The sequence below is a fragment of the Pelophylax lessonae genome (genome assembly GCF_965119305.1).
Source record: "Pelophylax lessonae genome assembly, chromosome: 1".
NCBI lineage: Eukaryota > Metazoa > Chordata > Amphibia > Anura > Ranidae > Pelophylax > Pelophylax lessonae.
This window is the reverse complement of record NC_138768.1, coordinates 557,460,456-557,470,457: the sequence shown is the minus strand read 5'-3', so window position 1 is coordinate 557,470,457 and position 10,002 is coordinate 557,460,456. Positions and strand designations below refer to the sequence as shown.

Below are 10,002 nucleotides of genomic sequence, written 5' to 3'. Positions count from 1 at the left end.
CCTTGTAGCCTCCTCAAATGGTGACAGGACAGTGCATGCATCCTTTATCAGTAGCCACTGGCGTAGCAAAAAGCAGCCAAGCTCCCCTTAGCCTGTCCTTGTGCCATACTCACACAGGTACTCATTGATGGCCATGCAATGTTGAGTTCCACCTGGTGGGCATGTCACAAATAAGGCGGTTGGTGGGCAGATTGAATTCTCGTTGAATGTCAGCCAGCCAATCACTGGCATTGTAGGATGGCTGGAAATGGCCACAGACTTTTCTGGCCTGCTCCAGAGGATCTTGTAAGCCTGGGTACCTGTTCAAGAAAAACTGCACCACCAAACTCAGGACATGTGCCAAGCTTGGAACATGTTTCAAGTGTCCCTGTTGTAGGGCGGAAAGAAGGTTGGTGCCATTGTCACCACCATTCCTGGCTCAAGCTGCCGTGGCATCAGCCACCTCTGAGCCTGCCCCTGCAGAGATGACAGAATCTCTGCCCCAGTGTGGCTCCTGTCCCCTAGACAGACCAACTGAAGCACTGCATGACATCTTTTAGCCTGACTGCTTGCATAGCCCCTTGAACACTTAGGGAGCACTGCTGGTTCAGAGGACAATTCAGCAGAAGAGGCTATAAAGGTAGAAGAATAGGAGGGGTTGGAGCAGACAGATGTTGCAGAATCCCCACCAGCTTTTTGTAGGCATGGTGGTGGAACAAGTTCTAGCACGGAACCCTTTCCTTCATCCTTCCCAGCTGCCAGCAGAGTTTCCCAGTGCGCAGTGAAGGAAATGTAACGTCCCTGACCATGTCTGCCGGACCAAGAGTCAGCAGTAATGTGAACCTTCCTGCTGGATTCTCTGTCCAACAAGGCCACAACATTGACTTTCACATGATGGTACAGAGCTGCAATGGCCTTACGTAAAAATAAATTTCTTTTTTAAACCGTCCACTGGGGTACAGCACATCCTGCAAATTAATGAAAGGGGGCAGAGTCTACCAGATGAAAAGGCAGCAGATGTAGTGCTAGCAATTTGACCAGGCTAGCATTTAGACGCTGAGCATGTGGATGGCTGGGACAGTATTTTTTTTTACAGTTCAGCAACTGGGAGAGTAAAATTTGCTTGCTGATCAAATCAACAGGTGGTGTACTGCTAGCAGATTGGGTGCAAGTACCTGTGGCACCCATTACTATCCCATCATCCCTCAGTGCAGGTTTTTGAGAGGACTTGAGGTATAGTAGGGGTAGAGATCCCAGATGAGGAGCAAGGAGAAGTCTGCATTTTATTATGATGTGGGTCTTTGTGTTGACAAGCATGTGGTAACCAAGCGGCTGGTGTTCTGGCCACGCTTGACCTGCTTCTGACAGATATTGCAAACACCAATGCTGCGGTCTGCTGCACGTGTTGAAAAGAGCTCACACCAATGAACTTTTGGAAGTAGGTGGGGAGTAAGCAGTGCCCTGCACCTGTGGAGCTCTGTGGTGTGATGCAATAGGGTGGGCTTCACTTAAGCCGGCCCCTGGAGGACATCCTGCCTCGTTGCAATTGTTCCGCCTGCTCACTTTACTGCTCTATTCTCTCAGGCACCCAAGTACGGTCAGTGACCTCATCATCCCCTTCCTCCTGGTCACTGGAGCAAACTTTGCAGTATGCTGCAGCTTTTGGAACATGACTGCTAGTTTCTTGTCCGTCATTGTCACCCCCTCTATCTAGGCTCACAATATTCCCTTCCTCAACCTGGGAACCAACATCAGAGCATTCAAATTGCTGCAGATCCTCCAGCATCATGTAACTGACGCTATGATAGAATAAGTCAGATGACTCCTCCGTGCATGATGGTGAAGCTACGGAAGGAGAAGCTGTGGACAAGGAGCCTGTGGAATAGGCCACTTTGGCAGCTGCAGTGGATGGCAAACTAGTATGAGCCTGGGTGACAGAGGGTGAGGAGAATGAGGGCGGCTTAATTATCCACTCCAACAACTCTTCTGCATGTTGTGGCTCAATAACACAGCCAGCACTGGAAAAAAGGACAAGCGTGCCCCGCCTGCAGAGGATGCACCATATATGCGACCACCACTTTTCACTGTGGACACAGAGGCTGCTTGCCCTGTGAGCATCTGCCTCTCCTTGTTGGTCTTTCGGACATGATGGGGATTTTTGGGGGGGTTTATAACTTTTTATTATAGAGTGTGGGAAGGGAATATGATGCTTGGGTGCAATACTTTTGTACTTGGTGCACTAAAAAACATTTTATTATAGTTTTTTTTTTTTTAATAAAGAAAAACTTAACAAAGCCAAAAAAAAAAACCCTGCTGATGCAGAAGGAATAGCACCTACGACGCAAAAGGGGGGGGGCAGCAAGTACTCCCTAAATAAAATTAGTGCTGCTGCACCACAAAAAAAAACCCCTGCTGATGCAGAGGGAATAGCACCTGCAATGCAGAAGGGGGGCAGCAATTATTCCCTAAAAATTATTAGTCCTGCTGTGCCCCTAAAAAAAAAAAAAAAAAAAAACGCTGCTAAAGCAGAAGGAATAACACCTACGACACAAAAGGGGGACAGCAATATGTCCTAAATAAAATTGGTGCTGATGCGCCACAAAAAAAAAATCACTGCTGATGCAGAAGTAATAGCACCTGCAACACAGAAGGGGGAGTACTAATATTGCAGCAACAGAACCTGATGCTGCAAAAAAAATTGAAAAGAAAAAAAAACATATAAATGAAAGAAAAATGGGATCAGACGTTGTATACACTTCAGTGGCCCCACTACACTGTGTTACACAAGAATCACAGGACAGCACTACACTACACTGACTGCAGTACTCTGTGTTACACAAGATGAATCAGCCCTAAACTACACTGCACTGACTGCATTAAACATCAAAGCAAGATGTTCAAACACAAACTACCCTTCCAAATCTTCACTCCTACACACACACTACACAGAGATACACACAGCTGCTGTGTAAGCAGCCTTATATAGTTTGGGGCGTGGACTTAGCCCCTGAGCCATGATTGGCTAAAAGCACCCTGCCTTTGGCCATTCATGGCTCTCACAGGACATTGTGCTGTGATTGGCCAAAGCATACAGGTCAGGTGTATGCTTTGGCCAATCACAAGCACTTAATGCACTGCAATTGCGCATTGCATTATGGGGCGCTCATCGGTGAGCAAACTTCCTGCCGAGTGCCGCATTTGTTGAACACATGAACACCTGGTATTCGAGTCAAACTTACGTTCGACTCGAGAGTTAAGCCCATCACTAGCCATAATCATGGTGTTGTGCTCACCTCCTATGAAACATTGCATATTCTACCAAATAATAGGACTTGCCAAGGTTGCCCCCTCTCCCCCTACCTCTATATCTAAGTAATTGATCACCTTGCCCAGGCACTTTCTAACAACCCCTCAATACAGTGTCTGCATATTGGCAATTCTCTGAACCTTTTTGCAGATGATAACTTACAATTGTTAAAGTGATTATAAAGTCTTGTTTTTAAAAATATTAATAAAATATAACAAACAAGTTATACTTACTTGCTCTGCGCAGTTAGTTTTACACAGATTGGCCCAGGTCCTCCTCTTCTCGGGTCCCTCTTCTGTGCTCCTGGCCCCACCCTCTTGTTGATTGCCCCCACAGCAAGCAGCTTGCTTTGGGGGCACCAGAGCTGAGTTGCAGCTCTGTGTGTCAATTCAGACATGGAGCCGCAGCACGGTCCCACCCCCTCTGTCCTGATTGGCTGACTAACTTTGACTGACAGCCAATGCTGACTCAGCCAATGAGGGGGGTAGTCCTGGGCAGCTGAGAAACTCCTGCAAAATCGCTGGATAAAGATGGGTTTAGGTAAGTATTAGGGAGCTTAAGGGGGGCTGCTGCTGGTTTTTTTTAGAATGCATTAGGATAAAAAAAACCTTGTGCCTTTACAATCTCTTTAACAAGCCCAAGGAGACCCAAACAAATGAATCAGAACAGCTTGTAATACAGTAATTTTAAAATTAACAACCATTTCCCTCCTGAAATAGTTATGTTACCTAAAACCTTTCCTTTTTGCTTGGCATCTCACTCCATAAAATATTTATGGGTCCACTTTCCCACTGGCTTTTCCCCTTACTTCAATCCACCCAACTATGGGTGACATCCTGGGGATCCAAGAATCATAACTAGTTTGTCAGAATAGACTTGTTTAAGATGTAAATCTTGCTCTGTTTCCTGTACCTGATCAAGTACTCCTTCCGCCTTTTCCTAAGCTCTTCCCTCTAGAGGCTTTAGGGGTTTCTAGCCATTAATTCTAGCCATTGTCAATTGTAAAACTTTTATGGCCATTTTGGTAAACAAGGCCCCTTTCTAGCGACCTAACCCCATTTGAGGCCTGCTGCTTCTAAACAGTGGATTTCTAACAATATCACAGTTCCTTAACCATTTTCCGCCCGCCCTATAGGCAAATGACGGTGGGAAGGTGGTTGCATTATCCTGACCGTACGTCATATAACGGCGGCAGGACAATGTGCTCTGCGCGCCCCCCGGGGGGGGGGGGAGCGCAGAGCGGCGATTGGTGATGCGGCGTGTCACTCTGACACACCGCATCTCCGATCTCAGTAAAGAGCCTACTGACGTAGGCTCTTTACCATGTGGCCAGCTGTGTGCAATCACAGCTGGTCACATAGTACACAGGAAGAGCCGTTGATCTCCTTTCCTTAGTGCATGCCTGACAGGCACGAGCAGAGGAGAGCCGATCTGCGACTCTCCTGACAGGGGGGGGTCTGCACTGGTAATCAGAGCATTAATTACCAGTGCAGACCCTTGGAGGGGGTGCCACTAGAACCATCAGGGATGCCCACCCATGACCCCAGGGATGCCCACCATGGCCCCCAGGGATGGCAATCAGGGCTCAGGGAGCCCGCCAGTGCCCTCTTCATCAGTGCTGCCTGCCAGTGCCCTCCCCATCAGTGCTGCCCACCAGTGCCCATCATTGCCATCTATCAGTGCCGCCTACCAGTGCCCATTATTGCCCACCAGTGCCGCCTATCAGTGCCCATTAGTTCCCATCAGTGCCGATCAGTGCCCACCAGTGCCACCTATCAGTGCCCATCAGTGCCGCCTATCAGTGCCACCTATCAGCGATCATCAATGTCGCCTGTCAGTGCCCACCAATTCTGCATATCAGTGTTACCTATTGGTGCCACATATCAGTGCCCATCAGTACTGCCTATCAATGCTGCCTATCAGTGCTGCATATTACTGCCACCCCATCAGTGCCACCCCATCAGTGCCTCCTCATCAGTGCGGCCTCAGTGCTCATCAGTGCAGGAAAAAACGTATCTATTTACAAAATTGTATAACATAAACAAAAAATCTTTTTTTTTTCAAAACTTTTCGGTCATTTTTTTATTTGTTTAGCAAAAAGAAAAATCCTTGCAGTGATCAAATACCCCCAAAAGAAAGCTCTATTTGTGGGAAAAAAATTACATATATTTGGTTTAGGTACAGTGTTGCATGACCGCGCAATTGTCATTCAAAATGCAACAGCGCTAAAAGCTGAAAATTGGCCTGGGTAGAAAGGGGGTGAAAGTGCCCTGTATTGAAGTGGTTAATATCTCCTAATGCACAGATTACTCATAGTCCACACTATGCTAATGCTGGAATGTTTAATTGTTATAAAGAATATAACAGAATATGTAAAAAGGAAATCATGAATGCAAAAAATTCAAAATGAAGCACAGATTGCAAAAGATAGTAGGACAAACCCCAAAAAATTCTTCAAATATATTAATAGTAAAAAGGTTAGGTCCGCGCATGTAGGCCCTTTACAAATTTATAATCAGGAGTGGGTGACTGGGGACAAAGAGAAGGCAAATTTATTAAATATTTTCTTCAGCTCTGTGTATACAAAGGAGCATGGGGGAGCTCATGCCCATAATATGGATGGTATTGACACAGCCCCAAATGATCCTCAATGGTTTAAAAGTGATATGGTCCAGAAATATTTAGACAGAATAAGGGTGGATAAAGCACCTAGACCTGATGGCATCCACCCACGCATCTTAAAAGAATTGAGCGCTGTCATTTCAAAGCCTTTGTTTCTAATTTTAGGGACTCGTTAAGGACTGGAATAGTACCACTGGGCTCAAAGTCTTTGCCAAGTAACTATAGACCTTTTAGTTTAACTTCTATAGTCGGGTAGATACTTGAGAGTTTATTAAAAGACTACATAAATGAGTTCTTGCTGGAAAAAAAAAAATATTTTAAGCGACAGCATGGATTCATGAAAGACAGAAGTTGTCAAACAAACCTGATAGCTTTTTATGAGGAGGTAAGAAGGGACAGAGGGGTGGCTGTCATTTTGCAAAAGCATTTGACACAATTCCCCACAAACACTAATGTGTAAGGTAAAGTCTATAGGCTTGGAAAGATCGGTTTGTAAATGGATAGAAAATTGGCTAAAAGATAGAATTCAGAGAGTAGTGTTTAATGATTCTTACTCTGAATGGTCTAAAGTTATCAGTGGTATACCCCAAGGTTCAGTGTTGGGACCCCTACTTTTTAATATCTTTATAAATGATATAGGGTCTGGGATTAAAAGTAGCATTTCAGTCTTTGCAGATGACACCAAGCTTTGCAGTGGAATAACTTCCTTACAGGATGTCTCCAACTTACAAGCTGACCTCAATGCACTGTTTCATTGGGCAACTATGTGGCAAATGAGGTTTAATGTTTAATGTTGATAAATGTAAAGTTATGCACTTGGGGGCCTAAGAATATGCATGCATCATACATACTAGGGGGAGTAGAACTGGGGGAATCCATAGCGGAGAAGGATCTAGATGTTCTGGTAGATTCTAAGCTTAATAATAGAGTGCAATGCCAAGCTGCAGTTTCCAAAGCAGGCAAAGTCCTTTCTTGTATTAACAGAGGCATGGACTCCAGAGAGAGATATTATTTTGCCCCTAAACAAATCATTAGTAAGACCCCATCTGGAATATGTAGTTCAGTTTTGGGCACCAGGTCTTGAAAAGGATATCGGGGAACTGGAGAAAGTGCACAGAAGGGCAACCAAACTGATAAGAGGCATGGAGGAGCTCAGCTATGAGAAAAGATTAGAGGAACTGAATTTATTCTCTCTTGAGAAGAGGAGATTAAGGGGGGATATGATCAACATGTATAAATACATAAGGGGTCCATATAATGAACTTGGTGTTGAGTTATTCACTTTAACCCTCCTCTTATGTTAGAATTCCATTACTATCCATGATGTTAGGGTCAGTTTTGACCCGTGTTTTAAATCAGCCATAAATACCCTCTGAATAATTATTTATCATCAAATTTGTTTCTTACCTCTTGGTTACCTTGTTAGGCTTCTTTATCCTTGAAAAGATTGGTTTTAATATTTTTGGTGTGACCCCTAGACCTTTCTTTTGATAGCATACCTCTCATTTTCAAATTTAAAAAAAATGGTAAAATAAACCTCAATAGAATATTATAAGTAAATAAAAGGTTATGTCACCAGAATGTTGCTGAGGAGTATTTGAACACATCTCTTAAATTTTTTTTTTTATATTTTTATTTTTATTTTAATAACATTAACTATAATAACATTGATGGTGTTAGGGTCAATTTTGACCCATATATATTTACTTCAAGAAAATAGCCAAAAGTATTTTTTTTTTTTTTAACAAAAAACGTTCATAAACAATGAAAAGCAAGTAATAATACAAAATGTAGACTTGCAAGGTCAAACAAAAAAACACAAACAAGCAAGGCAAACCAATAGAAATCAAGTACTAGTTTCAAAGCATCTTTGTGCAAGAACTTGCATGTGTTTGTGTGAGTGTTTTTAGATGCATGTGTGGCAAAAGCTGACACTTTTAGCATGTTCTTTGCAGATATATTTTTTACAGTGGAAGCATAATGTATGTGTCTTTCTGTCCTTATTGATGGGGCAGACCTGACACCTCTTTCTTTTAGAATTAGATGGCATCACTGGAGTTGTGAATGTGGCTGTTCTGGTTGATGTTGAGGCAAGGCTAGATGATGAGGATGCTGGCACTGATTCTCTTTGTGTTGTTGATGGTGTGGATGGAGTGCTTGATGAACTCTGCATCTGTCTGATCACGGCTGCAGCGATTGGATCTCGAGACGCCCGTTTCCTTTGCTCAATGTGTGCCTTGACAAGGGAACTTCCTAGCTCCTCGAGAAATATTCTCCGCTTGTTTTTTTTTTTTTGTGTTCCAACCTGGGTGAATGTGGGTCCATATCACAAATGCATTGTATGCAGACACATCTAGGATGTTAAAAAACACAGCCATCGGCCATCTCCTGGTCATTCGCTGACAAGTATAGGTAGCAGTCAGCTTGTCCAGGTTGTCCACTCCTCCTTTGTTTTTATTGTAATCCAGGATAATTGTGGGCTTTTTGTCACTTCTTGATGACACAGCTACATCTTTGTGAAAAGTGGACATAAGTATCACATTTTTATTTTTTTTTGGACAATATGAAACAACAGTGGTGGTGTCTGTAAAAGCAAATTTTGAAGAAAGTGGAGCTCTGTCCTTCACCTGCAAAATTTCAGTGTGCAGCTCAGGTTTATTTTTTTTTTATTGTGCCTACCATGGTGAGTTTCCTCCTGAGAAGTTATTGTCCAAGGTCATAGCTGGTAAAAAAATTGTCACACGTGATATTGTGACCCCGCAGTCCAGTACTCAAATCAAGGACTACACGTTGTCCTTGTTTTTTCTCAGGGATGCCACTTTGGGGTTTGCCGGTGTAAATCTGTAGGTTCCATGCATAGTTTGTTTTTGCATCTCAGGCTGCCCAGATTTTTATGCTGTATTTGCCTGGCTTACTGGGCATATACTGCCGGAAGGGGCAAATTCCATGGAAAGGGATCAAACGTTCATCTACTGTTACCTGAGGCCCAGGGTTACACATTAGTGGAAGGAGCTGAACCCATTTCTCCCAGACATCCCTTATGGGAGCAAGCTTGTCAGATTTTGCTCTAGTATCTCTTTTGTCAAATCTGCAAACTCTTAAAATCATTTGAAAGTTGTGAAGTGACATTGTTGCTGGGAAGATATATCTGCCTCTTGACTTGTCCCAGAGACTATCAGTGGCCTCATTATAGGATCTGTACACTCCAGCAAGAAGAACACCAATATAAGCATCTAGGCATTCCTCATTTATGTCATTCCACATGTTGCCATGGACTTTTTTTCCTTCAAGGTTTGTCATTGCAATGATCACTTTTTTTAGTGACAATGGCATGAACAGTTCAAAACATGTTTTGATGTCACTTACTCTCGTCACAGCAAACCTTGTGATCCCAGGGGTCATTTTGATTACATCTGCAGCAGCTGCCCTGCCATGTAAGTCTGGAGGTTCTGAACTCCAACAGATATTACCACTTTTGGATTTGAATGTTTCAGCAGGAACAGCAGCAGGTTCAGCATTGGTGGCCTCCTCATCAGACTCATCAGATGTGTCTGTGTATTCTGGTTGCTACTCTACTTCATGTTCTACCTCAGAAACCTGCTCATCCATATCGCTATGCTGCTCTGTGTCCTCTGCCTCATTTTCATCCAAGATATAATCCAGTATTTGGCTTCCTGTAAATCTTCTCACTCTTGCATGCTGCATATTGGAGATGATTACTCTGCAAGTCAGCAACTCTGAAATGTATTGGTCCTATGTTTCTTTACTTTATTTAGAGAAGCAGACAAGCAGGAAAAGAGATAGGCCCCTCCCTAACTACAGCTCAGAGGTTTGAGAGGTGATTGGCTGTCAGTGTTACTAAGCAGAGAGAGTGTTTATTATTTCAGTTTTGGCACTTATTAGTGTCCTATAATACTAAATTATAACTGGGTCAGAATTGACCCTAACACCATAAACGTCTTAATTTTCACCACAGTATTTTATAATTTAGTGAAAAGGATTATTTTTCGATTACATTGTTTAAATAGAGGTTCCTGACAAAGTAAAAAAATCTTGATGCAATAAACAAATTTATGTGATATCTATAGACATTC

At 43.2% G+C, this 10,002-nt stretch overlaps 1 pseudogene across 1 annotated transcript; it reads right to left on the bottom strand.

Moving 5' to 3' along the window:
- Positions 1-7,814: 7,814 nt before the first annotated feature.
- LOC309545122 (piggyBac transposable element-derived protein 4-like) lies at positions 7,815-9,613 on the bottom strand (annotated as a pseudogene). Its single transcript has one exon. The product of its transcript is annotated as a piggyBac transposable element-derived protein 4-like (transcript).
- Positions 9,614-10,002: the final 389 nt, after the last annotated feature.